The sequence below is a fragment of the Crocodylus siamensis genome, chromosome 1 (assembly GCF_052110815.1).
Source record: "Crocodylus siamensis isolate JL-2025a chromosome 1, ASM5211081v1, whole genome shotgun sequence".
NCBI lineage: Eukaryota > Metazoa > Chordata > Crocodylia > Crocodylidae > Crocodylus > Crocodylus siamensis.
In genome coordinates, this window is record NC_143395.1 from 8830751 (window position 1) to 8855615 (window position 24865).

The 24865-nt window shown below is 48.0% G+C and overlaps 2 long non-coding RNA genes across 2 annotated transcripts in view; one reads left to right on the forward strand and one right to left on the reverse strand.

Annotated features, from left to right (window-relative positions):
- Positions 1-16410, reverse strand: part of LOC149872557 (uncharacterized) — a 28026-nt gene extending 11616 nt beyond the window's left edge. Inside the window, exons 1-2 of the long non-coding RNA XR_016439774.1 lie at positions 16352-16410; positions 16023-16106 (exon numbers count right to left, since the gene is read on the reverse strand). This is a non-coding gene — a long non-coding RNA (uncharacterized LOC149872557). The remainder of the gene's footprint in view (positions 1-16022; positions 16107-16351) is intronic.
- The window catches only part of LOC149872559 (uncharacterized), a 31352-nt gene continuing 13538 nt past the window's right edge, over positions 7052-24865 (forward strand). Inside the window, exons 1-2 of the long non-coding RNA XR_016439773.1 lie at positions 7052-7140; positions 23106-23242. This is a non-coding gene — a long non-coding RNA (uncharacterized LOC149872559). The remainder of the gene's footprint in view (positions 7141-23105; positions 23243-24865) is intronic.

The following is a 24865-nucleotide window of genomic DNA, read 5'->3' on the forward strand; positions in this document are numbered from 1 at the left end:
AGGTTAACCTGCTCCTGATCTAAGGTAGTGCACCAACTCAGATTGAACCTGCCATTTTTGGCCCCATTTTTAGCCCCCTGAATGTCTACATAGATGGGCATTTAAATTGACCTAACCCTAGTTAAGGTACCCCTAGTGGTTAAGATACTTGCCCAGCGAGTGGAGCCCCAGGAAGACACTTACCCATTGATCCTACTCCTCCCACTTCCCAGCAAAGCACCCAAGCCACCAAGCTCTGGGCTAAACATCATCAAGAGCATCTTCTACCCCTCCTGCTCAACCCAGGCCACTGCGCAGCCAAAAAGGGAAACTATTTGGGCCCAGCAGGATTGTGACTGAGAGGTAGCATGGCTCAGTAAGATGAGCACGACCCCAGAAGAGAGGGGGCTCTTGGTTCTGGCCAAGGGGACACAACTATTCCACTGTCGTGAAACTATTTTAAAACACCACTGGGGCCAGGAGCAGCGCACAGAGACCAGGGCTCCCTCCCTTCATAAGTAGTGCCTATCTGATTGAGTCACATACTTTTTTATTATAATGGCCAAGTAACTAGAGCCCTGACCTAGTAAATGGGATTATAAACCATCCTCAGCCTGAGAGGATTCACACTCCCATCTCCCAGTAGAGTGATCAAATCAGACTAGAAATAAATTGGGAGTTAGGTAGTCAGGTACCTTCTGGTCCTCCTGTTGAAGCCGGCTCACCGTGCAGCATGACCTTGTACAGCAGAGGTTGGGGCACTTAGGTAAGACAGGGGACCTTCTGGATTCTGCTCTTTGGACTGTTTATACATTTTACATGAGACCACCACTGGATGAAACAAAGAAATAATCCTGAGTGCAGTCTTGCAGAAGTAGAAGGTACGTACCATGATCTCCCCATCAATTATAGGATCATGGGAAAGTAGGGCTGGAAGGGACCTCACTAGGTTATCTAGTCCAGCCCCCTGCTCAAGACAGGATCATCCACAACTAAACCATTCCAGGCAAGCTTCTGTCCAACTTTCTCCTGAAAACATCCAAGGAATCCAGACTTCCAGGATCATTTGAGTCTGTGATATTTCAGTGCATTCAGACTCTGGCAAAAAGGTGGCATCCGTTCATCCTGATACATGTTTTAACTACGTCAAGGCTCCGCATAAGCAAGTTTTATGAATATTGTATAGACAGAGGAGGCCCTCTAGTGGTGTAAATGGTCTACGGTAGAAAAAAATACAAGTAGATCAACATTTGCAGGTCTCTGCTGCTAGCTAGATTGTCCTAAACTCTGGCTATTTTCTTTCCTGGTCATACTGGTGACAGACACATCACATTTACCAAGAAGTGTGTTACGTGCCTCATCCTTGCAACCTATAACTCAAGAGTGGGTGTCTCTTGCTAAAAAAGCTCAAGCTGGTATTAGACTTGGTGAAAGAATCAGTTCAGTGAAATCCTCTAGCCCTATCTTTCCAGGGAGTAACATAGACCTTCATGATTTCATTCTGGCCTTGGAAATGTATCCTTTAAATCTGGTTCTGGAGCACATTCAGCTAGCACGTGTGCATAGATATAGTCACCTAGTGCAGACAAGCATGACATCCATTCTTGCTCATCAGTTGTGTCTTTTATCAGGCAGGTTCCTTGTGGGAATCCATGCACTCAGCCCCTGCAGTAATTATGCAGCACTCAGCCTTCCTCTTAGGTCCTACATGGCATCTCCAGACACTGTCCAGGATCTGCCACAGTATCCCTATTAACAAGCTAGGGAAATACAGACTAGATGAAAGTATAGTAACATGGATAAATAACTGGTTGGATCATCTTGTTCAACAAGTAAGAATCAATGGCACAATGACTGACTGGTAAGAGGATCAAGTCTGTCCTGGGTCAGTGATGTCTAATATCTTCATTAATGATTCAGATGATGGAACTGAGTGCACACTTAGAAAATGTCCAGATGACACCAAGTTGGGTGGAGTTGTAGACACTCAGGAGGGCAGGGCTAGAAACAAAATGGACCTTTATAGACTGGAGAAATGGTCCACAATCAAGTAGATGAAATTCAGCAAGGACAAATGCAGAGTCCAGCATTTGGGATACAATAATTGCATGCAGAAATAGAGGGTGGGGAATGACTGGTTTGGCTGGTGTCCTGCAGAGCAGCACATGGGGGTTCCAGTGGACATAAGCTGAATAGAAGCCAACAATGTGCTCTTGCTACAAAAAAAGAAATTTAACAGCATACTGGCTTGTTTTAACAGGAGTGCCACTGGAATCTGCCACTCAAATCAGCACCAGTGAGGCTTCACTTGGAGCACTGTGTCCAGTTTTGAGCCCCACACTTCAAGAAAGATGTGGTTTAGATTGAAAAGAGTCCAGGAAAGAGCAATACAAATCATTAGAAGCCTGGGAAGCAGGACTTATGAGAAAAGGCTGAAAAGAACTAGAGTTATTTAGTCTGGAGATGATAAGACTGAAGGGGGATTTAATCACAGTCTTCAAACACCTGAACAGCAACTGTAGAAAGACTGAAGATAGCTGTGGGGGACAGGACTAGGAGCAATGGCCTCAAGCTGCACCAGAAGAAATGTAGGTTGGATATTAGGGAAAAAACATTGATTATAAGGGTGGAAAAGCTTTGGAACAGACTACCTAGTCCAGCCCTGGAATTTCTATTCCTGGAAATTTTCAAGAGCAGGTTGGAAAGACACTTGACTGGGATGGTTTATCATAAAAAATGAGGGTTGGAAGGGACCTCAGGAGGTCACATCTAGTCCAACCTCCTGCTTAAAGCAGGACTACCCCCAAGTAGGTCACCCCAGACAAGGCTTTGTCGAGCTAGGTCTTAAAAACCTGCGAGGATGGAGCTTCCACCACATCTCTGGGTAACCTGGTCCAGTGCTTTACTACCCTCTGAGTGAAAAAATTCTTCCTAATATCTAACCTCAACTTCCCTTGCTGCAACTTGAGCCCATTGCTCCTTGTTCTTTCATCTGCCCCCACTGAGAACAGTCTAGCTCCAGCCTCTTTACAACCCCCCTGCAGGGAGTTGAAGACTGCTATTCAATCCCCCTCAGTCTCCTCTTCTCCAGGCTGAATAAGCCCAGTTCCCTCAGCCTCTCTTCATAAGTCACGTGCCCCAGCCCCCTCACCATTTCTGTTGCCCTCCACTGGACTCTCTCCAATTTGTCCACATCCATCCTACAACCCTCAACTAGCCATGGGCAATAAGCAGTGCTTCAAAGGAAGGAAAATAAAAATCTTGCATTTTGGCAAGTGTAGTGAGACGGCACTGGTGTGCATAGGAGTATCATCATGCTTGCCAGCACAGAATATATTTTGAATATCAGCTGCAAAAAGCAGGTTCAACAACAAAAAGCTGAGCCTTAGTGTAAGAGCCCCATGCCCAACTCACCTGCCTGCGGCAGCGCGGATGGCCAGGTCATGTGGGCGAGCCAGCACTGTGCTGACTGGAAGTGCGCTACCGATTGGCCTGGAGCCCCAGGGCAACAGGCCAAAAACCTGCCGGAGATAGGAGCGGGGAGGAATGGCAGCCAGGACTGCAGAAGCAGGTTTGGCCATTTTTGCCCGCGGCAGAGCACCTGGGAAAGAGTTGGACGCTCTCCCAGCTGTGGGAGAAGTCAAGGAGGTGCTGGACATGTGCCCAACAGGTAGGGGTGGCACCATTATGTTTCCTTCTGGTTATGATATTTCATATTTCACAGAAGGACGGGGTGATGAAATATTCTCCTGGGCAAGGAATTTCTCTTACACTGAGGCAACTTTGAGCTCTGTGAACACACAGTTTTAGCTGGAACAATAGGTAGGTGCCCCAGTAGGGTGTCAGCTTGCAGGTTCCAAGGCGGTGAATTTGCTTCCTTCTTGTAAAACTACGTTTTCATTGAAAAAATGGCTAAAGTTTGATATCTTCCACATCCTCCTGTGAAATATAAAATATCATAACCAATAGGAAACATAATTCAACATCCTGCTTGACACCAGACAACATGAAGGTAAATAGACTGTTCTAACTTCTATCTGAGCCTAATTCGCACATAATGAACTATTCTAACCAGGAGATCTTACAACATCCTGTGAAATATGAAGGCAGGTCCCTCTCTTCCACCATCATCAGCAAACTCCAAGCCTCTATTTCATAGAAGTGCTGGTATTAGTCCCTATGGGCATGGATTTGTATTTTGTACTAGGATGCTCCTCTCTTGCTTCATGAGATTATCTCATTGCCCTTCTATGACAAACTGATGCTCTAACACAGTGGTGCTCAACCTTTAGGCCCTGAGGCCTAAATGAGTTGTGCAAGGCTGGGCTGAGATGCCACAGCCAAGGATTGGGCTCACACTTGGGTACAGACTGCTCTCACTCTACCTGGTCCCTAAGGTTGCAAACTCTGCATCTATTACGGGAGGTTTCCAGAACGCCAGCGTATCCACGACACACAATGCAAACATGCCTGTGTACTTGCATATATCAGTTATGGAGTACGGTGCGTAGCCTTGACATCAGGAAGGCAAATGCACATTACTATTAAATTTTAAAACGCCACTGGACTACTGTATAAATAGGATTCAAAATTTAATATTTATTTTAATGCATACCCTATCTTTTATCTCCTGGGTGACTTCAGCAGCCTCCTGCAGATTTATATCTAATTCCTAGAGACACTATAGCAATCCTGGAGGGCTGGCAACCCTACTGATCCCACATGTCAGGGCCAGGATCCCTTGCCACCTCTGCTGAGCTCGGGGTGCCGGGATTGGGCCCGGAGACCCTGCATCACTTCTGCCCAGCCCTGGACACAGGGATTACACTCCAGGTCCCTGCCCTGCCTCTGCCTGGCCCTGTGTTCAAGCCATGTGCCACCCTGCATACCACACCTAGCACACAGGGCCACAGCTCACAGGATTCCCCATGGACTTGTGCGGAGGTCCATGGGGCAGATCTGGCCCATAGGCCAAGGGTGGAGCACCCCTGCTTTAATACATTGCACTCGCTTTCACGCTCCTTTGCAGAAAAACTCAACCAGGACATAGAGATTTAGTAGCAGGTATAGTGTATTGTGTGCAGGGTGGTGTGAATTTTATTCACCACTGCCTGCTTGGGCTCTTGGGCTGACTTCTGGCAGAACCTGTTGGACTAACTCTTGTTGAAGCAAGTTTGAACCAAAAGGACGGGTCAAGATGTGGAGTGGAAATAAAATCAGAACCTGGGTCTAAATCAACTGTAGTTGGGCAACATCAGCATAACCACGTCAGTCAGGAGGTACAAATCCCTTTCACAGAGCTGTTTACCTTTGTAATCCTGACCTAGATGAGGAGCGATGGGGAATAAAATTCACTCCTTCCCAAATGCTCCTACAGATCTCATCTCTTTGACAGGCATTAGCGCTATTATTGCGATGGATTTGACTAAAACCTTGGACCAGAACAAATCCCAGTCCATATATCGTGTCTCTTCCTAACCATGAATATATAGCCTCACTTGGGGAACACAATAGCATTATTGCATCAGTGCATGAAGGCAGGACTGCACTGGGTGATGGTAATACAGGGGGATCAGCTGTAGCTGGACCAGCCAGTAGGGACCAGCCATGATTTTTGTGCCTCACCCTCAAATCACTGCCCCAGGACTGGTGCCAGGTCACCTGGTTTTAGTTATGCTGCTAGTGTGAAAAACAGAAATCCTGCGTCAGGAGAGATCTTCAGATTTGACTTCATTCCCAATAGCCATGAGAGCAAACACACGCAAAGAGAATTAAAAATCTCCGTGAAGGACAATTCTGGGGAGACGGTTGTTTCAGATGGGTCCAGCCATGTCACGGTGATAAAAACGGAGGAGCTTAAATTGAATTTGAATATAAAAATGATTCTGTAACAGACCAACATGGAAAAAGGGGGCATGAACTGAACATTTAAAGAAAAATGCATTTAAACATGGAAACCCAGTTCAGCAGGGCAAATGGAAATGTCTCACTCTGAAAATGTCTAAACAGAATGATTCAACATTGTCTGGACCCCCCCATCCCACCGCCTGATTTCTTCCTAAACAAAATCCCAGCTGGTGCGTCTACATGTGCCCCTGACTGCACAGGTGTTACTGTGCAGTCATTTAGTACTTGCTCTAGCAAGTCATAATTGTCTGTGCAGTAATTGCCATTACTGTGCAGTCTCAGTGGCACACGGGTCATTTGTGACCCTACTGCACAGTTGCTCGGTGCTACTGTGCAGTAGATTGGCATCACGGTTCATGCCCGCCAACACTATGTCCCGAGCATCTCGTGTAGCTGCACCCAGTGACGCCAACCTGAGTTTGCAATGTGTTTCCGCCCAGCATGAACAGCCTCTTATGGGACACTCTCTGCCTAAATGTCTCAAGTCAGATCTGCCAAGGAGGTCAGAAGAAGGTTTTTCAAATGCTGAAATAAGACAAAAGCACAGAAACCTCTTTCCCTGGAGTGCCATTTAACTCTGTGATCCTGTCCCCAGAGAAGCGCCAGGCTTAAAGCTGGACTGGAGAATATTCAACTGGGAATAATCCTGCACTAAGAGCTGAGGAAAGGGCAAGTGAATCCAGGAACTGACCAGAATATTTTTAGCTCTGTGAAAGTACCTGGTGCTATGAATGCCGGGGCATAGGTTATAGCCATGTTGGTCTACAGATATAAGCAGATACTTCCTCAGCCTGACGAAGGGTATTTACACCCGAAAGCTTGCAAAGAAGAATTTTGCCGACTATTTGAGTTGGACTAATACAAGATATCAGATTTACCCAAAGACCCTTGTCTGCTTTGGTGCTATGAATGAAACTGAAGTCAAGTCCTTCAGGAAGCCACCAGATAGTTTCATAGTGCCCATTTCAACTGCAACGTATATGCAAATATTACAGCCCAGGACACATAAATAGCTGCGAAACTGGTCTTTTGTCTCCGCTTGTTTTCTTCCTCTTGCGCTTGCTATCCCGTGTTAGCCGCCAGAGGGCAATAACTCTTCGAAAGATGGTGGGAAGATAAAGGGCAGGGAAGCTGAAGCTGATCTGTTGTTTACCAAACTGCAGCAAAGAAACCAAGGGAAGGCATCTCTGCTGTCGCTCTCTGGGAACCGGGTGTAAATACGTGAACATCTCTCCTGGCCGCATGATCTCCAAGGTAAAATGGGGCTGGGGGACCTGTTCAGAAAGATGGGGAGAAAGTGTGATCCATCCCAATGTCTCCCTCAAAAACCCCTAATATAATATTCAGACCTCTGAACGCAGGCAATACATCTTTCATTGACTCACCAGTAGCTGATCTGCAAGCCAAAATCACTTCATGTGGCAAGGTCAAACACAGCACCTCTCTGACACACAAACGATGCTTTTATTTAAGTATGCCCAAGCTATTCCCCTGTTATCTGCTCTAGGAAAAGAGGAGCTTCCTTCTCCCAGACCAGCACATGGCATGGCCATTTATATAACTCCCAAGGGGACATAAAGCATTGCCGGACCGGAACACAGGGGTAGAAATACCTCCACAAGGTACATGGCCGCAGGGACTCAGGAGCACAGTCATGAAGTGCTTTAAATGGTTTTTGAGTGCCTCAGTTTTGGGATGTCTTAACTCAAAGTGCTTTAAAAAGACCCAGGGTGCTTGTACCCGTGATGCCATTACCATGTACATGTGATGCAAATGTCACTTTGTGGGGCTTAATGGCATCACACTATACACGTGCAGGAGTTTGGCGGGGAGGTGTTAAATAAGTTTGCATCACTACAAACTAAACTACATCCTGATGCAGTTTAGTTTGCAACAATGCATTGCAGCTATTAGTTCCAGCCCCCGTCCCCATCCCGCCCCCATTGGAGAGGCGGGCAGGATCTGCAGAAAAAAAGGATTGGGCCCCTTGCTGCTTGAATGCAATCTTAAGGACTAAATCCCCCTCATGCGTACAAGCGCCCCCAGATTTCAGATAATGCTGCAAGCCTGCCGCTGAAAAATCAGGCGTCTCAGCTTGGGTGCCTAAACACCAAAGTTTTCACAGTCCTCTGTCATACTAGGAAAACTTTGGCTGGGGGGTGAGTCACTCTTACGTCAGGGTCAAATTCACTGTAGGTATAAACCAGTCTTCTTAACATGTATTTTGCTCTGTCTGTCTTCTTCTATGTCACTCCACCCAGTTAATGCTAATTAAGTAACTGCTTTGCCTCCCTCCAAGCCTTGTCCATTCTCAAGCCGACCTGAGATGTAAAATCGCACGCTGGCCTGTTCTGCATTATAACAACTGACACCTGACGTAGGAGATGCTGAGAACCCCCTAACTCATGTGGAAATCAATGGGTGCTCAGCACCTCACAGGACTAGGCCTCTTAGATGGTTTGGTGTGTTTAAGCCTAGTATCTGGCCATAGATTATAACAGCAGCAACAGTGAAATGGTGGAAACCCCTCTGCAAAGGTCCCATGCGATTCTAGGTAGGCATCAGCTAGGAAGCACTAGCTACCAGGAGATATGAACATCAAAATGGTAGATGCCTCGAGCAATGAGATAAGGAGGGAGTTTGAGGCTGAAGGGGAGGTCTTGAGGTGGTGGTGAGGCAAAGGGAATTGAGGAGAAAGAGAGAGCATGCATGGGAGGGGAGGAGGAAGACAGAAGCAGAGTGCCAAGCGTCTCATCTCATAAAAGGAGGGGTCACTAGTAAAGAAGGAACCACAGCCTCATGCCTTTCAGCTAGGACAGGAATCGGCTATCAGCTACCTTACGTGCTGGGGTCTGTCCTGGCAGGTGCTGCCACCCACGAGAGGGAGACATGATCACACGCACTCAGCTGGCGAGCGCAGAAACACCCCGTCTGCTGCTGAGATAGGCCAGCAGATTGAATCATTTAACTTTACATTTCTATTGGTTCCCGCTGCATGCCACCTGGGCATTTTGGTTGAGTGACTGCCCTGATTCTGCCAAAACCCTTAATTACTTCTACTAGAGAAGCCTCAAAGGGGACATTAGTCCAGTTCAGGGCGTTGGCATTTTCCTCTGCAGAAACTGGTACCGAGTATTGTCCAAGACAACCTATGGGACTAGCGGGATCCTGGCTCTAGTCCCAGACGACATGCCCTGCATTCCTGTGTGAATAGTTTTATCAAAGCCAAGGGCCTGCTAGAGGTGTCCAGCTAAGCCCATTGGTCATTATGAGTCTACATCACATGCCCAAGGGTGTTTGCTGTCAAGCATATGACACAACAAATCCAGAGTCACAGCATGAAGTCGCTGTGGAGGTGGGTCCTGTAGGTACTTTCAAGTATGCCAAAGACCTGTGACTTGAAAGCAGCTATGATAAGCATCCCCAGAGCAGCTTCACTGCCACATCTCCAGGTTTTGTGACTTCAAGTTGACCACCTGGGTAACAGCGATCATCTCCTGCTGAAATTCACCATCCAGCGCAAGGTGGCAAAGGCCTACAGCAAGGCAGCAGCCCTAGATGTCAGGAGGGTGGACTTCAATGAGCTAAGGAGAATAGTCAGGGAAGCACTGAGGTCCCGGAGGGGAGGGGAGCCAGGTGTCCAAGAAGAATGGTCGCTCCTTAAGGAGACGATCCTCCAAGCCCAAAGAACGATAATCCCAACATGGATCAAAGGGGGCAGGAGGGCGCAAAAACCCCCATGGCTCACCAAAAGCATCCAGGAATGTCTTCTAGCTAAAAGGGAGGCGTACACACAATGGAAAGGAGGGGCCATCACCAGGGATGACTATACTGCAGTTGCTTGGGGATGCAGCGGGGGTCAGGAAGGCCAAGGTGGAGATGGGACTGGGACTAGCTTCCTGGATCAAAGATAACAAGAAGTCCTTTTTTAAATACATAGGGGGCAAAAAGAAGGTACTGGGTAACGTGGGGCCCCTGCAAGACACGCTAGGAAATTTGGTCGTCACACCTGGCAAGAAAGCTAACCTATTTAACAACTTCTTTGCCTCCATTTTCCTGAGCAGGGACCAGATCAGTCCCCCCACCGGGCCCCACTCAGGCCCCAGGGGAGGCGCACCCAGGCCAAGGGTCAGTGAGGATCTAGTCAGGGAACTTCTGGAAGGACAGGATGTATTCAAATCAGCTGGTCTGGACGATCTCCACCCCCACGTACTGAGGGAATTAGCTGAGGTCATTGCAGGACCCCTGGCACGGCTGTATGAGCACTCGTGGTACTCTGGTGTGGTGCCAGAGGACAGGAAGAGGGCCAATGTGGTTCCCATCTTCAAAAAGGGGAGGAAGGGGGACCCGGGAAACTATAGGCCTGTTGGTCTTACCTTGATCCTGGGGAAGCTTTTTGAGAGAATTATCCTGGCGCATGTCCACGAGGGGCCAGCAGGGGAGATTATGCTTAGAGGCAACCAACACAGGTTCATTAGCGGCAGGTCCTGTCAGACCAACCTGGTGGCCTTCTATGACCAGGTCACCAAATCCTTAGATGCAGGGGTAGCAGTGGACATCGTCTTCCTGGACTTTCGGAAGGCCTTCGACACTGTCTCTCACCCCGTTCTCATTAAGAAACTGGGGGACTGTGGTGTCGACACCCACACAGTCAAATGGGTCGCCAACTGGCTGGAGGGCTGCACCCAGAGAGTGGTGGTGGATGGGTCATTTTCGACCTGGAGGGATGTGGGCAGTAGGGTACGCCAGGGCTCGGTCCTCAGGCCCTCACTGTTCAACATCTTCATCAGTGACTTGGACCAGGGGTTCAAATCTGCTGATGACACTAAGATTTGGGGGGATGTGGGAACACTAGAAGGGAGGAATAGGCTACAATTGGACTTAGACAGGTTACAGGGGTGGGCAGATGAGAACAGGATGGGTTTCAACACTGACAAGTGCAAGGTGATGCACCTGGGGAGGAAGAACCAGCACCATACCTACAGGAACTCCCTTCTCGTCAGGGCAGAGGCAGAAAAGGATCTTGGAGTCGTCATTGATGCCAAGATGAACATGGGCCGGCAGTGTGGGGAAGCAGTCAGGAAGGCCAAGTGCACCTTCTCGTGCATCCACAGATGCATCTCAAGCAGGTCCAAGGAGGTGATCCTCCCCCTCTATGCGACACTGGTCAGGCCGCAGTTGGAGTACTGCGTCCAGTTCTGGGCACCGCACTTCAGGAGGGATGTGGACAGCACGGAGAGGGTCCAGAGGAGGCCACTCGCATGGTCAGGGGGCAGCAGGGCAGGCCCTTCGAGGAGAGGCGACGGGACCTGAACCTGTTCAGCCTCCACGAGAGAAGGCTGAGGGGGGATCTAGTGGCCTGTTACAAACTAGTCAGGGGGGACCAGCAGGCACTGGGGGAGATCCTGTTCCCCCGAGCACTGCCAGGAGTGACCAGGAATAAAGGTCACAAGCTGGCAGGGGGTAGATTCAGACTTGACATCCAGAGGCACTACTTCACGGTCAGGGCGGCTAGGGTCTGGAACCAACTTCCAAGAGAAGTGGTGCTGGCTCCTACCCTGGGGGTGTTTAAGAGGAGGTTAGATGAACACCTTGCTGGGGTCATTTGACCCCAGTACTCTTTCCTGCCATGGCAGGGGGTCGGACTCGATGATCTGCTCAGGTCCCTTCCGACCCTACTAACTAGGGTCATTCTCCCCTTGTACTCGGCCTTGGTGAGGCCGCAGCTGGAGTACTGCGTCCAGTTTTGGGCTCCACAATTCAAAAGGGATGTGGAGAAGGTTGAGAGAGTCCAGAGGAGAGCCACGCGCATGATCAGAGGTCAGGAAAACAGATCTTACGATGACAGGCTGAGAGCCATGGGACTCTTTAGCCTGGAAAAGCGTAGGCTCAGGGGTGATCTGATGGCCACCTGTAAGTTTATCAGGGGTGACCACCAGGATCTGGGGGAACGTCTGTTCACCAGAGCACCTCAAGGGATGACGAGGTCGAACGGTCACAAACTCCTGCAAGACCGTTTCAGGCTGGACATAAGGAAGAATTTCTTTACTGTCCGAGCCCCCAAGGTCTGGAACAGCCTGCCAGCAGAGGTGGTTCAAGCACCTACATTGAACACCTTCAAGAGTAAATGGGATGCTTATCTTGCTGGGATCCTATGACCCCAGCTGACTTCCTGCCCTTGGGGCAGGGGGCTGGACTCGATGATCTCCCGAGGTCCCTTCCAGCCCTGATGTCTATGAAATCTATGAAACTATGAAACTGTAAGTGCAAGTGTGGGGGCAGGGAAACAAGGTTCTTTGGGTAAATATGATATCTTTTATTAGACCAACTCAAATAGTTAGAAAACAATTCTTCTTTGCAAGCATTCGGGCACAAAACCCCTTTGTCAGGCTGAGGAAGCATCTGCAGTTGGTTTGTGCTCTTTCTGGATGGAATAAATATGTAGGGGCAGAGTATGCTTATGGGTGGGGTGCCCCTGGTAGCACCTGGGATACAGTGCTGGCATACCATTGAGTCTGCATCCATTTTCTACTCCTGTGATGCCAACACAACTAGCAAAGAGGGAGCCAGGATTATGGACATCAGCAAGAGAACTGCATGTAAAATCTGAGGAATTATGGGGAAGCTCATGTCACTTGTGCAAACCCTTTAAAGCCAAGTCCAGCCCATGGGGTGATTGTATTCATCCTGTGAAGCCCAGATATCAGTGGCTACTCAGCAGCTTCTGCAGAACTGGGGTGATTTACTCAGTTGCTTACATACACGGCCATGGCGGCTGAGTCAGAACCCATGGCCCATCATGAAATGAGCAGTATTATTTAAGCCTGCTGCTCCTAAAGGTTGCCAAGTCCTCCTTTAAAGGCAACATACTTACAAAAGTGTAACCAAAGGCCCACTTTCTCCTGTAAGCCCTACAGAAAATAGCAGTGAGGATGCCCAAAATGGAAGGACCAAATTCAGCTGTCAAATCCCCGATTAAGCCCTTGTATATATTTTAACACTACTGCTATACATAAAGCAGTACATCACTGCAAATGTGGATGCAATTATGCTGGTGTAAAGCAGAGGTTCCAAACTTTTTTCTTATTGTGTACCCCCTTCCAGATTTTCCAGCTGTTTGTGTACCTCTACCAGCATATGGTTTATACTTTAACTCCTTAGATGCCAATTATTAGTATAAGGAAAATTAAACCTGCCATTACACAATTTCTCCTGCATACCCCCAGAGACATCTTCCATAGCATTCCTCCAGGGGTACATGTACCACAGTTTGGGAACCCCTTGTTTAAAGGATGTTTATAACCCATAAGAAGTAGAATATGTTATAGTAGTATAAGGCTCATTCATACTAGTATAACTAAGGCTTGTACTGGTATACACATACTTGAAAACAAATCATATCCTTTAAACAGAGCAAATATAGGATCTAGGCCCAGCCTGAGTTGTCAGAATTATAAATAATAATAATAATAACTTTTTACTTTTAAACTGAGTACAGTTGATATGAAAATCATTGCAACTCATGGAAAAAGAAAGCCCGTTTGGAATTTTTATAGTGTTGTTTTTCCGAGCAGATATGCACTTTAAAGGATTTTACATTCAACAAGGAAAACAGAAATATTGGGTATTACAAATCAGCAACGTGGAGGATTTATTTACTTTTTGCTTTTATATCCTGCCTTAGCCAAGTGGCTCAGAGCAGCTTACAATAAGCAGACAAACAGCCCACAGAAGGGATTTGCCAAACAAAACCCCAAAGCTTGAGAGCTCCAGCTCCTCTCCACTGCCCCTCAAGAATAAATTTATCTGAATATTTACTAAATGCTGAGAAATGTGCTTTGTTTTCATCCTTAAAGTTGCATCAAATGTTCAGTTTGTGAATTTGCTTCCCTTTTTTAGGGGAAAAATAGAAAAGAAGTTAAGAAGATTATTGTGAGATAGTCAATAAGCTTTGCCAGCAAATTTTGTCAGTTCACTGATACGGAGCTATTTGGCTTGATTCTCTCTGAACCCAGTTTTCTCAAACAAAGCCCTGAAAATATTATTTTCTGCTTAAACTGTGCCAACGCCTCGTAGCTGTTTAATCTGCTTATTAAGATGCAGCTACAGTTTAGATCAGTTCAAAAGCTAAAATGCCTCCAAACAACCACATGCTATAAGCCACTCTAACTTTGACTTGATCTGAAAAATAAAAACCTGTCAACTGGTGAAATATAAATATTCATATCTCTAAGTATAAAGACCTGATTTTCTTCCCAATAGGAATGAATGATAAACCGCAAGAGGCAAGGAAAAGAAAGCCTTGTCTGAAGGAAATTGGTAAAGTGGTTTCTGATTTATTAACACATTCTGAAAACCTACCTTAAATGACATCTTCCTGAGAATGCCTTTATAAAAACGATAAAAGAGGAAAAATCTAATGCACATACAGCAAATTTGTCTTGACTTTTAAGTCTCAATGAGGTCTACAAAATTAGGACAAGCTTTCGCTTCCTGGCTTCTGATAATTTATCTTAGTGCAAAATTTCAGATAGTATGAGGTATATTTTTTTTGCTTTTTGCATTTGCGTATTGAGAGAATCATTAAACCAGCTTTGATCAGATTTCACATGTGCATGCTTGCATGTATTTATATATGCAAATTCATTTTTGGGATGAGATCAAGCCTGCAAACAATTCAGGCCCCGAGGAACTTGTTTTTCATCTACGAACAACTGAGAAAAGCATCTAGAATGGAAGCAGAAAATCTGCCTTAACTAATGTATAGACCTCAATCACTGGCCTGCAGGCCAAATCTGGCCCACAGAGCTATATCATCCAGCCCAGGGGCCTCCCCAAAGGTCTGGAAAACTGGCTTTTGGGGAGCAGGGTTGTTACCCTGCTGCCAAATTTTTGGACCCCTGAGGAGCCCCATGGGCCAGATAACGTGGCCTTGTGTACTAGATCACATTGGTGCATGGCTGGCCAGTGTGCAGGGTCCAGCTGTGTCCGGCTGGGTCCAGGGCAAGGGGCAGGGCTGGCATACAGCTGGATTCAGCACATGGGGTCGAGCAGACACATCCCACCCACAGACCCACTCCATGTGCTGACCTCTCTTGGTATCCAGCCCACAGATTGAGCCCCATGCCGCTCATCCGAGCTGTGGCCTGTGGTACCACTAGTACAGACTACTTATTCAGAGGCATAGCATGTGTGTGTGTGTGTGTGTGTAACACACGTATGCACACATTCATACATACATACCTACATACATACATACATATATATATTATACATACACACACACTATATATATATTTATATAGTACATAGGACTGGAAATGACTTCCTGTTTTGGGTGGAGTCCCAAAGGGGTCTGTCTTGGGCCCAGTACTGTTCAATGTGTTTATTAACTATTTGGATGCTGGTATAGAAAGCTTCTTCAGCAAGTTTGTGGATGACATGAAACTGGGAAGGATTATGAACACGAGGGATGTGAGTGAAATTCATAAGGATCGAGAGAGAGTGGAAGTTGGGCGAGAGCTAAGAGGATGAAGTTCAGCGCAGACAAATGCAAGGTGCTGCACATTGGGAATCACAGATACAAAATGGGGGACTCCTGGCTAGATGGCAGAGCTATGGAAAAAGATTTGGGCATTGTGGGAGATGCACCACTGACTCAACATGAGTCTGTAGTGTGCTGCAGCCAGAAAAAAAGGCCAATGCCATTTTGGGATGCATCAATGGAAGCATAAGGTGCTGGATATGGGAGGTGATAGTGCCTCTCTACTTGGCACCAGTTAGGCCTTACCTGGAGTAGTGTGTGCAGTTCTCAGCTCCACATTTTTTAAAGTGACAGGGAGAATTTAGAGAGGGTCCAGAAGCAAGCAACAAAGATCAAAGATGAACAAGGGCTTTGAAGGCAAGTCATAGGAGGAGAGGCTGAGGGAGCCAGACATGTTCAGTTTGAGGAAAAGGCACTGATGAAGAAACATGATAGCACTCTTCAAATACTTGAAGGGCTGCTATAAAGGAGAGGAAAAGCACCTTTCTCTCTTGCTGCAGAGAGGAGGATGCAGACCAAAGGCTTGAAGTTGCAGCAAAATAAATTTAGGTTGGATATTGTGACAGAAATAGAACCCCAGAAGGGAACTCACCTGGGGTAGAAGATGAGCATAGCTGGCGCGAGACCTCACGGAGCCGAGGGAGCAGCAGGCATGGAGCCACAGCCAGAGAAAGCACTGCAGAAGAAAACCCCCCCAAAAAACAGGCAATCCGGGAGGAGCTGGCGTGGTCACGCTTTATGGCCATGTGCTGGCGCTAACCCATGGAACTGGGGATAAAAACCCCACTGGATAGGAAGCCCGGGGGACTGTGGGCATTCAGTGGACCAGCACAGAGCTGTGCCCCACAGAAGGAAAGTGGTGGCAACCCCGACAGGGGATTTGGGGATATATTTCAAGCCCAGAAGGGCAGCATTTCTTACCTGAAGCAGAGCTGTGGATTCCTGATGTCTTCCAGACAGATTGGGCTTACCAGGAACCTGAGGAGAGAAGGAGAGACAGCTGTCCAGGCCACGACAATGACAGGCAAAGACAATTGAAACTGACACTGGTAGTCAAGGGAACCCGGGGCCAGGTAGAGGCTAGGTCAGCTGTACTGAGGCAAGAGCCAAGTGAGGCAAACTGACGGCTGTACATGGTATACCTTTTCAAGCATTTGAGACGCATGTACCAATACCATGACTAAACCCAGAAGACTGGGATTCGACATCATTGGTTGGCATTAGGTGGGGTGTAGGGGAGGCGGAGCCTCAAAATGGGATAATCAGTGGGAGGACTGAAGGAGGGGACCAGGAGGGATGGAACATTCATCTTCCTCCCTCCTAAATACATTTATTCCAGCAAAGTCATGGCAGGCAAGAACCACTGAGGACCCTCTGGAATCTGTCTCAATAATTGACCATCTTTGCTGCAGGCAACGGTGACATCTGATAGACTGGTACACACCAGGCACTCTGGTGAATGGCACGGTCGTTTACAGATATCCAGAAAAACTTCTTCATTGTGAGAGCCATGAGGCAGTGACGCAGGCTGCCGAGGGAAGCTGTGGGCTCTCCATCACTGGAGGTGTTCAAGAAAAGTTTGGACAGCCACTGGTCGGAGATAATCTAGGCATAGCAATGCCTATTTTCTATCATGGATATTTCCCATGCTTCTCAGTTTTGTTGATTGCTCCTCCCCCCCCTTCCCGTTTTTCCTGTTATATGTGTCAGGGTATCTTAAAGCCTTCCCAGAGGTGGTGGGTGTTGGCTACAGCTGAGGCTGGGGACTTCAACTGTGGTGTGCTTGATTCTCCTGCTGGAACCAAAGCCAGAGCTTCCTGTCTGGAGGGTCTTGCTCCTCTTCTCAGGGTCAGACCAATCGCCATATTTGGGATCAGGAAGGAATTTTACTCTGTGGTCAGACTGGTATGGACTGTGGGGTTATTGCTGTCCTGTTGTGTCAGGGTTGAGGATAGTCTTATGTCAAATTTAAATTATGGTTGTATGGGATAGTTTGGATAGGGAAGATCCTGTCTCAGGCAGGAGGTCAGATTAAATGAACTCTGGAGGTCCCTTCCAGCCCTATTTCTCTATGACTTTAAACCTCTATAACTCAGCCCTCTGCTACCACAGGCCACCCCACCATACCATTCATAAATGTATCAAACTCCAGGTCAAAACTAGTTAGGGTGGAGTTTTGCCCACACGCTTGCACTAAAACTTCAAGAACCTTGTTGCTCTGAGTCTTATCCACCTTTTCCCTCTACAGATTCAGCAAAGAGGTATTTTGGAGCATGCAGATAGTATAAGGACAAAAGGCTGTACAAGACAGAGAGAACAGTACTGCTGAAATCTGGGCAAGTGATGAGAGAACAGGCCCAACAAGGTAGCGGCAGCAGAAAATCCATCTTGCCTTGTCTTGATTTGCAAGGATCTTCTCTAGAGGAACGAGGATAGGTTAGCCTCTCCGGTCCGTTCAGTGCTTGGTCGGTCAGGTGAGACTGCCAAGAAGTGACTCATTAGAAGCGTCAGGATTATACTGAGACAGCTGTCCAGTGCAAGGTTCCCATCTGTAATTTCACGGTACAGGGAAGATGAAGCAACATCCACAAGTAAGGAACATCTGTCCTCAGTGCACAGCAAGAAACAATATGATTGTGCCAACTTTCTTTGCTAGGGAACAGGATGTTGTCTCCTCTGCTGAAACGGCATGAAATGCCATCAGCTCATGCCTGTCATCTGACTGGCTTCAGAAATTAGTCAAATATTAAACTTTTCAGAGGAACTAATTATCCAGATTTCATGCTGATGAAAGGTGCTGGATGGAAGCAGTGGAAATCAGTTGCCCGACTCTCGCTAAAGAATATATACACCAACTTCCAGGCAGCCAGGAGCCATTCATCGCATGGGCCAGAGCCCTGAGGGCTGCAGACCATGGGCCGCTTGCCACATAGGAGGCCCCCACCTAGGATCTCTGGCTCCTGGCTTCACAGGCAGCTCGTCTCCCCCTGCCCATGACTACCTAGGGAGTCCGGCTCCCCTCCGTTTCCTAGTTGTGTGCACCACCCACTTGCAGCATACGAGCCTGGCTCTTGCTGTTCTCGTTCATAGCATAAGACCAGCCCTCTCCCCTGCCATGCTCATAGCACACGCAGCCTGGCCTCCACTCTGTGGGTATAGCTCCAGCCCCTCCTGCTGTGCCAGTCCCCTGCCCGCCACCCCCAGGAGCAGAAGCAAGACGTAGAAGCCGGAGGAGGGAAGAGGAGCACAAAGAGCCTGGCTGCTGAAGTGGGAGCCACGGCAGGTGGGAGTGGCACCTGGGCAGAAGCCCACAGACTTCATGTCAACTTTCTGGGGGCCACATATGGCCAGCTGGCCACCACTTAAACAGCCCTGAGGTACAGTGTAGGAAATACCAATACAAGCTTCTCCACTTGGCCTTAACAGTACCCTTCAAACCTAACCTGGAGAGACCGCGGTCAGGACTGAGCTCTGAGATGGCCTTGATGCCATCACAGAAAGCTGGACAAGAATAAGTTCTGATAAAGGCAAGGGTCAGCCTTCATTGGCAAATGACTCCTATCTAATTATCTTATTTAATACTAGGTTTTGCATAGACTTTCATCACGGTGGTGTCAAAGCACAGTCGCCTCCCTTCTCTGGTTACCGGAAAGTGGGGCTTGGGCACGTGCCCATCATCTTGTTTCCTCCAAAACGTTCGTGAGGCTGGACTCATGTGTCACCAAAGGATTAGTGCAGTGATTCTCAAGCAGGGTGCCGCAGGACCCCAGGGTGCACAACGCACTCCCAAGGGTGCTGCAGCACTTGGCCCCTGTGCTAAGGGGGAAGCAATCGCTCCTCCTCCTGCCTAGCACTAGCCATCTCACAATAGGGCAGACAAGCGACTCCCATGGCTGCTTTCCACCCCACCACAGCCCATGCCCTGGCTGCCCCCACATTCACATCAGCACACTGCTGTGCACATGCACATAGGCAGGCACAAGCAGGGCTGCATGTTTCAACCTGGCTCGTTCTCCATGGCTCCTATGCTCCCCGGGCTGGTGGGAGGGGTGGTAGATGCATTTGGTTCCCACTGCTGGCGTAGGAGTTGCCAGACAAGCAGCCATGGTGGCATGGGCTTTGGAGACTAGGGGCAGGGAGGGGGCACAGTGGGGTGAGGGCCTGCTCCCTCCATCCTCGCTTGGCACTAGCTAGATTTTAGCTCAGCATTTCTCGAAGGGGAGTCGCCACAATTATACAAGGCCAAAAAGTTTGAGAACCACCAGATTAGTGTTTTGGAGAGTGAGCACAACTTTCATTAGCATCAGGAGATTTACGGTCTGTTCACATTGGGGTGGGAGCCTTGGGTGAGATTGTCCCAAGGATGTCCCATCTACCCACATGCTCCCAAACCAGAAATATGCTAGTGAGGCCAATCCAGCCTTGTTTCTAGCAACTGCAGTTGAGGACTTTGGAGACTGACATTTCACAAGCTGCTTCTGAGGAAGGACTGCATTGGTGTCAGGCATATTTCTGGGTATTTCTGAGCAAAAGCAAAGGAGCAAGATGCCCCAGGGCCCACCCTGGTGCTGTCACAATGGAGAGGAACCTTTAGTGTACCAAAGAAAGTAGCCTACCGTCTATACAGGGGTCAGGAGCCTTCCTGGTTACCTCTTGTGATGCAGTTCCTAGGCAGCGAAACTCTCTGTATAAATCATGTGGCACAAAGACAACATTGGAAATGTCACCTGATGACACGAGTACAGGAATCCTTGAGACATCTCCTTCTCATTGGCTAATGATTTTCTAAAGCCAAATGCACTAAGAGCCTGACCCGTGAATCATCACGCTGAAAACTAGTTAGGACTGGGTCCAAAAAAAAGACTTAGCTCCCGGAAGTGAGACATAGGTGGATTTTAGATACCCAAGTGAAAAGCTGAAATCCTGACAACTCTTGCTGAGCTGCTGCTGTTCCTCAAAGGTACTGAACTTCCCCAGGTGACTTTGTTCCTCTGAGATGCGGGGTGGCCTTCATTTTGGCACGGCTGAACTGCTCAGTACCTGGCTCAAACCTAATCCTGACCGGGAGCCAAACACCAGGCATTCCTCTGCCCACTCCTTGAGGTACTCATTGCACTCCTGAACTGTGCCTAACCCACGCTGGCAGGATCACACTCCCTACCAAATGCAGTGAGGACCAACATTTGCTTTTAAAAAGGCCTCTTTGGGGGGGAGATGGTAGTAGTGCCCCTCCTTATTAAATAGCAATATGCTTAGAGCACTCACCCAGGATGTAGGAAACAGGGTGTGCTGATAGCTCAGTCCCAGGGGGTTTAGACACATACATTTCTCCCCTCTGGTACTGTCATCCCCTTTCCACCATCACCCTGAGGACAATGCCCTAATGACCAAGTTATAGAGCAATTTGGGGGTGGGGGGGCGCTGTCCAGTTAAGCATGGGTCACTGTTCTGAAAAGATTCAAGACTTACGTGGTCAGAAGGAGTGATCGTGGCTCTGCGGCCTCATGGTAAGGCCACTTACTCGAAGGAAAGAAACTGTGGGTCTGGTCCCTCTTTCCAGGAAAGTTAGTTTATTTTATCCAAGGACTCCTGCATATAAAATACAGACACAAAATGTCAAAGGGGAATCAAAGCCACATCTCCTATCATCCAGAAGAGAAACCACAGGTCTAAATATCTTCAGGATTTGGGTCCCAGTGCTGAAAAGTTAGGTATCATGGCAGGCTCGGAGATGCTAGAATACTGGAATTTCCAGACTTAATGTCATGAGAAAGCATCTCTTTCCTTCATCGATGGCATACAGAAATGACAGAGATACGCACAGTGCGAGAGCGAGGACTCTGCTCCTCTGCTTCTTTGTTGATGCACAGCTATCTCTAACAGAGTCCACTTCTCCCAGCTGCAGAGATTTGCTGATGCAAATCACGAAAAAGAAAAGCCTTAAAATTAGCATAAAGAAACTCATAAACTCATGGCCTTGTTTAAAAGCTGCCACCTTTGTACAGCTGCATGAAAACTCACTGCAAACATTTGATGCAAGATTCTCGTCAGCATCCTAAATCCCTGTCTTTGACCTGGATGAGATTCAGTCCTGCACAGAGTCTGCACCAGGTAATTCCCTTTTGCATCTTCAGGGAACCAGGAGAGTTGCTACGCCATATGATGCTACATAAACCATTATCTTTGCACAGTGTTTTCATGAGGTTTGGGGGAAGGACTTCATTTCAGGGAGTTGTTCTTCCCCGAAAGAGCGATGCCATGTCAGCAGTAAATGCTTTGGCATTAGCCATCTGCTCATCTGTGCATCATCCATCAAACAAGCGCCTGTTTATTTGGGGTGACTCATCATCCAGGTTCTCCCTAAGGTTCAGACAGTCTTTCCTGTGGAGCCACAACCATGGAAAACTTTCACTGCTCGAGGGAAAGAAACTTGTGGTTACCATTACCTGGCATCCGCTGGCGCCTGCAAATAGGATGGCCTGGAAAGCGTACGAACCTTTCTCAATTACTTGCTGTTCCTCCAAGGTGTATTTTAGTAGAGGGCCACACACTCTGTTGCTAATGTAGGTCAAGTGTCTTCCCAGCCTACCCCATGCTCCAACCAGACCTGTTGCTACCTGCCTCCAGTTTTGATCAGAAGCCTTAGGCGTTTGAAAAAAGACTAGACAACTGAAGAGCCCTGCCTTTTCCAGCTTTTCATTTTTCAGCAGAATTAATACGGAGCTACCTGGTTATGGGGAAGAGCCAAGGGACTCAGCTGAGGTGGGGGGTTGGCATGGGGGACGAGACTTGACTGAAGGGCTGCCAGGAGTTGGGAGAAGATGTGGTTGACTGGGAGGATCCAGATGTCCTGGAGGCAAGAAGCCCAAGGGACAAAGCAGCAACCTCTGGGAGCCTGGCTGGTGTGGAGGTGGGGGCACATCTGGAAGGAGAGGTGCTGGCAGGAGTTAGGGGCAAAGTACAGCTGGGCAGAAGTGCTTGGAGTGGGCAGAGGGTGGAGGTCCCAGCCGGACAGGGTGGCCACTCACCGGAGTGGCGTCCAGGAGCCTGACACACTCAATCCAGCCCCACAGAGGAAGGCTCGGCCAGCCCTACCATCACCACCTCCGCCTGCATCCAGAATGACTCAGCCCAGGCCTCTCTGAGGTGATTGTCCCTTGGCAATCTCAATCACAAAATTGTAGCAGAAATCCGGCTTTTCTGCCTGTCCAGTTTTCACCCCGATGGATCGGGCCTGCCTGCTGATATCGAGAAAGTTCCTTGAAATGCTGCAGACAGACAAAGGACACTGCAATGAGGGCAGCACCTCCTTTCACTCAGCCTGTGTATTGGCATAGAGGCAGTATCCCGAGGGGACGGGTCTCCTGCCACCTCTCTGGATGTTACCGTTCCCGGCAGTCTCAACTGAAAGCGCAAAAATGTAATAAGCCAGGTCTGCGAACTGCTGCCTCTGAGCTCTCCAGACCCATCGGCCATGAAGAATGAGAAACGTGCATTATGCATTAAAACCATCCCAGGATTTAAATAGGCCAGCATATTGCACCAGCACTAAATGAAGTTGGAGAGAGTGAGTGAGCAAGGGAGAGAGTGAGCATGAGGGAGAGATCCTGGGAAGACTCAGGGGGGGAAAACTGCTGTCATCTTACCCTTGCTTTAAATGTAACTTGTTTTTCAGCAGTAACGAGCGGTACTGAGAGGCTCTGCTTCCATCTGCAAGCTGATGCACCAGAAATGGAGTTTGTGTTTTTCACATGGGGGCTGCTCACCTGTTTCTGAAGATCGGTCTTTTAAGGCAGGGGTTCCCAACCTATGGTACGTGTGCTCCTGGGGGTATGCAAGACATCTCTGGGGGGGCACATGGGACCAACTGCATAATGGAGGATTTAATTTTCATTATAATAATAATAATCGGCACCTAAGGGTATCGAACGTATGTTGGTGGGAGTACGCAGGCAGCCGGTCAATCTGGAAGGGGTATGCAATAAGGAAAAGTTTGGGAACCTGCTTTCTAAGGCATCTCAGGTGAAGCGTGCAAACTGAAGCACTCACAATCATCTCTGGCATGGCAGAAGAGTGTGCAGAAGTCAGAGCACTTTGAACGGCATTGCGTAGTGAGGAGTGGAGACCTGTCCAATGCACTGTGGCCAGGCTCCCCTATGATAGTCTACTATCGCTCCCAATGGGAGGATCTCGGCTACATATCTGTTTTATGGAGATGGGGGGATTTCTCCCTAGCTTGTTCCTTTGGCTTGTTGGCTGAGGGTGAGCAAGACTTGGAGACATCTGAACTCCAAGACCTCTGGGCTTGGGCCTGCATGTAGGATGCCTGCCATGGATTTGGGAGTATCTGAAGCCCGAAGCTGAAGAGTCTGGCAGGGAAGATGCTTGCCAGCAGTAATGCCACATAGGTTTGAATTTGGAACGGATTTGGCTAATTTGGCCTGAGACATAAAGTTAAAAAAAAAGAGGAAAGTGTCCTAGTTTCACCCCTCTGGCTCGGGGACCTTGGCCTTGGCTTCACCCCTACTTCCTCTTGTATGTCTTCTTTCCCTTCCCCAGCTCTTCCTTTCTTCCTCTTTCTGCTGTCTGTTTAACCCTACAGCCAAGACCATCTCTGTCTTGCACCGTTGTGAGCCTGTGACCACACTGCCAGTTAGAGGAGCGTTTTGAACAGCCAGGCTTGGTACACAATCCTCATGTCTTGAGGTGGCTGAGAAGACCATGCAAGGTGTGTGTCTTTCTCTGGTAGACAGGTTGCAAGTAGAGGTTAGCTACAGAGTCAGACACTACCTTTGCTGTCTTTGCCTCTTTTCTTTCCCCTTATTGTGGGAACTAGTCTTCAAGGAAGCAAGGGAGGACTGCAACATGAGCATGGTACTAGCTCTGACCTATCTCCACTAACCTTTCTCTGCCAGGAAGTGTAGCTAATTCCACTCCACCTGAAAGACTGTCAAAACACAGGGATTTCTTTGTTAAACCTCTATCCAGGTAAAAGAAGCAGAAATAAGGAACTGAAAATTCCCCTTATTACCTGACATTTCATCTGCCTTACTTGTTTTCCTTCTTTTTCGTATCTTAATAAAACATTCATAAGGTTTTTAATGGTGGTTTTGCCACAAAGAAATCAAGCTAAGGTCTGTGTACTGAAACCCTGAACCAGGCTTAACCTGCTACATCTGACAGGGTCATGCTAATACCTTTACCTCTTAATTAAACACTTATTTATATTTAACTTATATTTAACTCCACATATTCCATTAGAAGTCACATAGCTAGGTGCACCAGGCAAACAAAGACGCAGAGCCGGTCCCAGCCTTGCAGAGCTCACAATCTCAATAGACAAGACAAAGGATGGGAGGAGGGCAATCTGATTCCCATTTTACAGAGAGTGGGGAGAGGCTGAGTGATGAAAAGGCAAATGTTCAATTCTGCTCT